This window comes from Paramisgurnus dabryanus, chromosome 10 (genome assembly GCF_030506205.2).
Source record: "Paramisgurnus dabryanus chromosome 10, PD_genome_1.1, whole genome shotgun sequence".
Taxonomy (NCBI): Eukaryota; Metazoa; Chordata; class Actinopteri; order Cypriniformes; family Cobitidae; genus Paramisgurnus; species Paramisgurnus dabryanus.
In genome coordinates, this window is record NC_133346.1 from 20,189,250 (window position 1) to 20,197,177 (window position 7,928).

A 7,928-nucleotide genomic window follows, 5' to 3' on the forward strand; every position below is an offset into this window, starting at 1 on the left:
ATGACATATTTTTTTTCTTTTGCACATGTGATGCAGTTCAGGACCAAGACCAGTTTACACAGGTGTCTAAATTTTAGTCACATAATGTGAACAGTCAAACAAAAAAATATGTTGATTAAATGTGAATATAGTCAGGGTGTTGTTGCAAAAATCTGCTTGTGCAAGTAGCAAATGATAAATGAGTTATAAGTATTGCACATCATACTTGGCCCCCCTTTGTAAATTTTGGCCCCACTGTGGCCAGTGCCTTTATAGATCCCCCACTGACATACAAAATGCGATAATGGGAAGAATTTATTATATTGTTAACTCCAACTATTAGTTTTCTTGTTTTTGTAACGTCTGGCTGGGGCCATGACTGTTGGATCTGATTTATTGCATTATAATATTAAAACTAAATTTCCCTCTTAATCTCCTAAATTAAACCCCCGGCTCCAGGCTGTCTATGGGTAGTAAGATCTCAACCAAATCAGAATTGGTTTTACAACCAGCTTCAAAGATATTCTTCATTACAGTTCAAAGATTGTGGGCGATCCTCGCTGATCGTTATTGTTTACTATTGTTAATGTAAAAGATTTAGTGCTTGTTGTTTCTACGATCACTAATGCAGACATTGTTTTATTGTTTTCGTATCCTTACCTTACCAATTTGTTACGTTCTGCTCATGATGCGCTGGCAAAGTTTGATCGATCAGCTTGGTCATCTGCATTTTCTGGATCAGATTCAGGATCATACTGATAAAGTACACTGTTAGATGTCGCTGTAGATTTAGCAGCACTGTACTGTAAAAATCCACAGTACTATACTGTATGTGTACATTACAGTACAGTACTGCAGTTCATAATGCATTCTGGGTAAATTTGTTTGAGCGGGAACATTTTACAGTATATTTTGGTCTTGATGTAACCTTGCTGTAGCCATTGCTGTAATGTGCCAGGTGTACTTGCAATAATCAGAGAAAGTGCGCCAACGTCAAATCACACAGACAGAGGGAGCGCACAACTCTTGGCTGCAGCTGAAGGAGGACGATTGATTTCTGTCAGTTCGGTAAGTTTGAAATATTTCTGTTTCATGAAAACTTAATTTTTAGTTTAAGAATGTTGTCAATAGTTTGTCACAATATTGTTTTAAACGTGCAATGAGAGAGAAAAACGGTCGCCAACAAAGTTTCAATCTCCCTCAGAAAGTAAGCTCACGTTACACACAGATGTCTACCGCTGCTTTAACTCGCTTTACACCTTTTTTTAATGAATATAGGGTTGTTTTAACTAAATTATGACGGTTTGTTGAGTTTATATTGTGTTGAAAGTGTGGTGACAATGAAACTATTTTTAACGAAATGGACAAAGACAACCCGCCAGCGCGGTCTTGCGGTCCCAGCATAACGGTCGTTTATCTCGGCGTTTCATCCGTTCAGTTAACGTTAGCGTCAGAGAAAAGTATTAAGTTCGACTGTTTGGCAAGGCTGACTCGTGGTTGTAAACAGATAGGACTTGACACCCCGTACACAGCATAGTACCGAACTAGTTACTCCACAGAAGTGAAAACAAGAAACCTCATATTTAACTGGATACATGCATCGAACTCATCGCAGCTTTAACTTCGACCAAATATAATTCAGACCTGGGCTCATCTTAATATCAGATGAACGAAAGGGATTGCCGCGCTTATTGTTGTTGTTATTATATTACGTTATATCAGCAAAAGCAGAGAATATCTTCTCTTAAGCGTTTTACACGCCCAGTAAGTTGTCCAATACATTTTTATGGCATATTGTTTCCACCACTTCAGATGCATTACACGCTGTATATAAGTTTCCAAAACGCATCAAATCAATGCACGAAAAGAGAATGGGCTCCGCATTTACGTACCTTTGTCTTCTCGTCTCTGTCATCTGATCCTTCAACTCTGGATGTAAAATAGTCCATTATAACATCGTGTAGGAAACTGGCATCACCAGGATTGCTCAGATTTAGGCGATCATGTTTATCTTTAAAGTGAGCAGCTAGCTACTAACTTGTTAAAAAACTTTGCGTGAAATAGTGTTACACCGCAGCCGTCCGGGTAAAACATTAAAGGGACAGTCCTTTTACCTTGTCACTATAAATCGCTATTTTCTGCAGTAAACGAGACATTTTCAGAGATTTTCTGTAGACAAGATGTTATAGAATAATAATTAAAAAAGACTTATTTAGATATTTATATATAATATAACAACTAATATATATATATATATATATATATATATATATATATATATATATATATATATATATATATATATATATATATAATGTTTTACAACTTAACACTTACAGTAATGTTTTATTTGTTAGCATAGCATGATATTAGATTTAAACACTTAATACATTTTTAAATCAATCACTTTGTCTCTGCACAATGAACATTATCAAATATTATTAATGTTGTAAAATATATTGTTCATTGTTAGTTCATATTAGCTAAGGCATTACCAAATGTTAAGGAATAAACTCTTATAGTAAAGTGTTACTAAGTTTTCTTTTACCATTTCCTTCACAATGTCTACTTATTTCTATGGCTAACAGATTTTGTAACATTTGTCTTTTTTACAGTCTTACCATTGCTTGTAAGTCGGATTGGGTAAGATGGATCATCTTTAAAGGCACCAGGCAAGTACATGATGTACAGTTACAAGTCATGTATTTTTTGACTGCAATATTAAATGCTTTCACGTCACATGTAAAAGTACACAGTAATGTGCTGATCACTTTTTATTTGTAGTTTACATGAGTGTCATTGCACTTTTCAGGAGTTAAGGCAGATGTGGAGGCACAACGGGTGACACCAGACACACACCAAGCACATTGTTCGGTAAGTTTGCACTTTACCACTACAGTTTCTTTAAATACCCATGTATACACTCATTCACAATTCCCACACACAACACTGTAACACGACCATACACAACATGTACACAATTGTCTTAGTTTGCCATGTAGAAATATACAAACAGAAATATTCAGACTTTGGTTATAAGAAATTTAATTTAATAGTTGTATTTATTTAGCAGAGGTGTCCCTGGACTTTATTGACAAAAGATTTTGTTTTCAGAATAAAAAGTTGTGTCCAAATCAGTAACAATTGTACTTTCTGTTCAGGACATTCAATCATGACATGATCCATGTGGATGCTGTCCATTGAGGAAAGAGTTTGTTCAGCTGTAAGTGAATCTTCTGTATTTTAATGTAATAAGGTGTGGAACAGTAGAATAAGAGCAAAAGGTTTCAGAATAGGAGTAAATTCAAGGCTGAGTTTAGTTTTTTAAGAATCTTTTTCTATCTTATATTTGTTGACTTAATGTTTATGATATTTCTAACAGGTTTCTGGATATAATTAATTCCAAAGATGGGAAAAAGTGCACATCCAGACAAGGAGCAAGCAAAAAGACAAGGAACTTGGTGCAGAGAAAAGCTGTGGCCATTAACCCCCATGTGAACAGCTTCATGCAGTCCCTGATTGAGTTCGAATGGACGACTTCAAAGTAAAGGCCACTGTGGTCTGTCTGCCACAGTTTAATGCATTTATTTTTAGTGTTAAATGAAATTCAAGTAGAATATTTAAAACTATGAGCCAGTGTTCTTTTTACCACAGTGAAATGTTACCTTTTAGTCGATGATGGACTTTAAACTGAAAACTTCAAACTATGGAAGAGTGTTCTATTTGCCAGAGTTAAATATGTTACAGCAGGGGTCTCCAAACTTGTTTATACTTGTTGATTTTATTTTATGTTACTTGATTATATGTTTATTATTGTTTAAAATCTTGTTTTAAATATGTTTTGTTTCGATTAAATGTTTTTTAAATAAAATTTTGATACAAACATTGCTTGGATTGCCTTTTAATTCATTATGTCATGTCAAGGATAGCATTTTTACCATATTAATAACTATAGATTTAAACCTAAATATCTAGCTATTTTATATAATATTATTGTATTAACTGTAATAAGTAATAAATAGTATTTATGGGTCAATATAGACATTACAGTAAATTACTGTAAAAATAGACTACTGTAATAAAATATTGTAAAATTACAGTACAGTACTGCTTTGTAACTATACAGTACTAGTTTGTGTACTGTAAAATGGTATTACAGTACAGTACTGTAAAACCAAAATACAGTAACTTACTGGCAACCGTGCTGCCAGTACCGTACTGTAAAAATACAGGGAAATCGTTAACAGTGTAGTAAAGACGATATTATCTGCTTTCACCAGCATTGCCAGGTCTTTTAAACTGCAGGTTGATATATTATTGCGGGCTAGAGATGGAAGGATTTTGTTTATTATTTGTTGGTATTTGGGCTGTGAATAGTCATTGGGTGGCTTTTGGATTAATTTTGAATGGCCAATGGACTGGTTTGATACTGGTTTGCGTTTCAGAAAGGCGGCAGAAAAAGAGCAACAATGAAGTATGGTATGTATATTGTTCAACGTCTTTATGCTGTCTGCATTTTTTAGGTACAGTACAGAAAGTGTCATTATTTGATGGCATTTTGTTGTCATGAGTTAAAACTCACTTTTTTAACATGTGGTCCCAAGATTCTCAGCCAAGACAATAATTCTTAGGAAAATCACATTATGAACACCTCTTCACAGAAGTACTGTACAGCTTCAGAATTATAATCAGTGCTTATTCTTCATTCTTTTCCTTATCCTGAAACCATTCATGAAACTCTGTTTATTTATCAACACTTAACACTTAACATAGCTGATGGTAATTACAATTTTAATTCCCATTATGAACAATAATTTTATTTTCACCTGTCACATTATTTTTCTCCACTCAAGGGCCACAAATAAATAAAACATGTTACAGTAAATCCATCAAAATCATTCATCAGCTAAATATTTATTAGAAACACAGTAAAATAATAAAAAAGGTTATACATGTTTAAAATTTGTATAGTTTGGTTTGTAATTAATTGTATTGTTTGGTTTTGTTTATTGCAGCAGTATATTAATTTTTTGTCAGTAGTAATTTCTTCAAATGTTTCTATCACTAATCACCGCGCACTTTCTTTAACTTTGATCAATTTGATCCATGCTCCACCTTTAGGGCTGCTTAAGAAGAGCATGCACATGCTATTATCTTGACTATTTAATCATTTATGGAACAGTCATCTGCTTATGAACCTATGTAAATAAACAGAAAAGGCTATATAATCATGTATAATCACAAAAAAACTCATGGGGGGCCAAAAGGGCAAAGTCATAGGGGGCTAACCCAAACTGTCACTTGGGGTTTTGTGCGGGTTTGCCCTGCCCACCCCTTCCCACAGTAGTCCCACAGATGGCCAGCACTGGCATGTTTGCTGTTGTATAATAACAAACTAAATTAGTAAACATCTCAATTCAATTTATATAGCGCTTTTCACAATTGGTAATTGTTTCAAAACAGATTTACATTAATAGAATCGGGGGAAAACACAGAAAAAACACAATTACTAAACAAACTGGTGCTGGTGTATTACTTCATGAGTTTATTTCACAGTAAAATTCTGTTCTCACAGATCCATCTGTTATTAGAATCACATGAATGATCAGTCCACCCTGATGTAAATATTTCAGCACAGGACTGATTGTCAGATCCAGGGGATCCATTCCTCCAGAAACTGAAACACCAATGAAGAACAAGAGTTAAAAAACTTACTGACACCTTCTGATCTTCAATTAAATGTAATGATCTCTCACCTTAATGTCAATATGGTGCCATCAACCCATTTCCACAACCCTCTCTCTTTACTCAGACCAATCCAATAATGATAATAACCAGATATAGCCTTCAGCACAAACTCCTGTCATAGTTAAACAGTGATACATTATACATAAATACTCAGATAAATGAATGTTTACATACACAAACAGATTAAATCTCATGTACTTGTTCCTCTTTGTTGTTTATAATCAGCAGATTTGCTCCTCTCTCTTCACAGTCTCCTCTGCTGTCACTCCAGTTTCTCTTCTCAGATGAAATGTAATAAAAACTCAAGTTGAAGTAAATCCATTTAAATTTATCAGAGCACGGATCTGTTGAAACAACAGTTTAGATATTAACTTTGTCATTGTATTAATATACACAATGCTGAAACTATCCACCTTTGACTGTGGATAAGACAACATTTATATTCCTGTAGCTCAATTGGTAGCTCATTGTGTTTGCAGCACAAAGATCATGGGTTTGATTCTCAAGTAACACACATACTGAAATAAATGTATAGCTTGAATGATGTACTATTACTTTAGATCTGGTGTTTTCCGAGTGCATTTTACCCACCCGCATATTTTAATTACTGTAATGTTTGCTTAAATGTTAAATGATAATTCAGTGTATAAGGCAGACTGTTTATTACATTTATGCATTTGGGAGACTTTTTTTTTCCAAAATAGCTTTCAGTTAATTTATTTGTTTTATTTGTATTCCCAAACCCATTGCCTTTTATTAGCAAATAAAGTTGAATAACTAAAAATATAATGTTTAAAATATTTAAGGAAGAGTAAACATGAGATTACCTTGTTCAGAAAGCCATCTCTTCAGTTCTTCTCTTTCATTCATTAACTCATCTCTTTCTTTGGTTAGGTTATTGATCTGGAGTATTAGCTGGGTTTTCTCTGTATACAATTACAAACAAAGCACAAATACAACAGTCAGCAGATCAAACTACACTACAGACTTGACTCCATAAGTGACCCTTCAAAACATGCAACTACATGAGAAATCTTTGAATAGTTTTTAGAATGAATCTTATATAATACTCAGTACACTTTAATTCAATTTAACTAAAGCTATAGTACAGATGGGTCATACAACAAGACAATATTAAAGCACACTGAATTGTTTAAAAATTTGAAAATTTTAGTTTTTAAATGGCCTTGTAACATCCGTCATGTGGAGTGCCCTCATGCTCCACCAGATGGCACTCCCTCTTGAACATTGTTAATGTCTCCTTACCCTGTAAGCCCAGAATATTTAAGCCTGTCATCTTTCATTTATTGTTTGGTCTTGTTAATGTCACACTGCCAGTACCTGTTCTTGTTCCCATCTTTTGTTACCTTGTATTTGTTTTTGGATTGCTTACCCATCTCCCTGTTTTATGGACTAATGATTGTGGATTACCCTTTACCCTCTGTGGTCTAAGGGGTTTTTAGGGCCATGGAGCAGTTTTGACCTGCACTGACATTTGTGCTTTTTTCAGTTGCTTAAAAACACAATAATGGCAAAAGTCTTATAACACTGTATTCAGCACAAACTGGGCTACTATTTTATATGATTAACATGTATGTACATGTTTGTATTTTTGAGAGAAAATTTTTATGCATGGTTTTTGAAAAAGCAACATTTTTAAGTGACTGATATAAGTCCACAAAACTCATTCTAAACATGTTTTCCCAAGACTTTTCAAAACAGGATCTAGTAGTCTAGAATTTTTTCTTTAAAATGATGTAAAAATCATCCTGCCTACTCATTCACATAAACCAATATATTGGTTTACAATTTCAAAGTCCCTTTTTGGTTAGGAAGGCAATATGCAAGGAGGCTGGAAGCTCTTGAATAATCTGTGATTGACAGCTGAAGAACAATACACTTCCATAATGAGCTGCATAATGAGCCTTTAGGCAGTAAGACGACGCCATTATTGTTACGTGTTTGTACTTACTGTGCAGAGATATACGCGAATAAACAAGGTTTTAGATGTGTTTAGATGCGTCTTAATACAAAGTGCGTCAAATATGAGGCATTGTGTGTTTGTGTGTGCATTTGGCCGTTGATCGCGTCTGACGGAAGCACAAAGAAAACATTAGCGTCTGGAGATAACTTTTATTTACACTCGAGAGTAAACAAGTAGATGTAATGTTTACAATCGTATCTTTCATAAGAATACCACA

The 7,928-nt window shown here is 34.1% G+C and overlaps 2 long non-coding RNA genes across 2 annotated transcripts; one reads left to right on the forward strand and one right to left on the reverse strand.

The window, feature by feature from the left end:
• The first annotated feature begins 748 nt into the window (after window positions 1–748).
• On the forward strand, window positions 749–3,862 carry LOC135779622 (uncharacterized). The gene is made up of 5 exons (XR_010544836.2): window positions 749–1,047; window positions 2,595–2,651; window positions 2,792–2,853; window positions 3,141–3,202; window positions 3,362–3,862. It is a non-coding gene; the product is annotated as an uncharacterized lncRNA (long non-coding RNA).
• A 1,873-nt stretch (window positions 3,863–5,735) lies between these two features.
• LOC135779852 (uncharacterized) lies at window positions 5,736–6,656 on the reverse strand. Its single transcript, XR_012337751.1, has 3 exons — window positions 6,555–6,656; window positions 5,926–6,071; window positions 5,736–5,839 (listed from the first exon to the last, which is right to left on the reverse strand). It is a non-coding gene; the product is annotated as an uncharacterized lncRNA (long non-coding RNA).
• Between the last annotated feature and the right edge of the window lie 1,272 nt (window positions 6,657–7,928).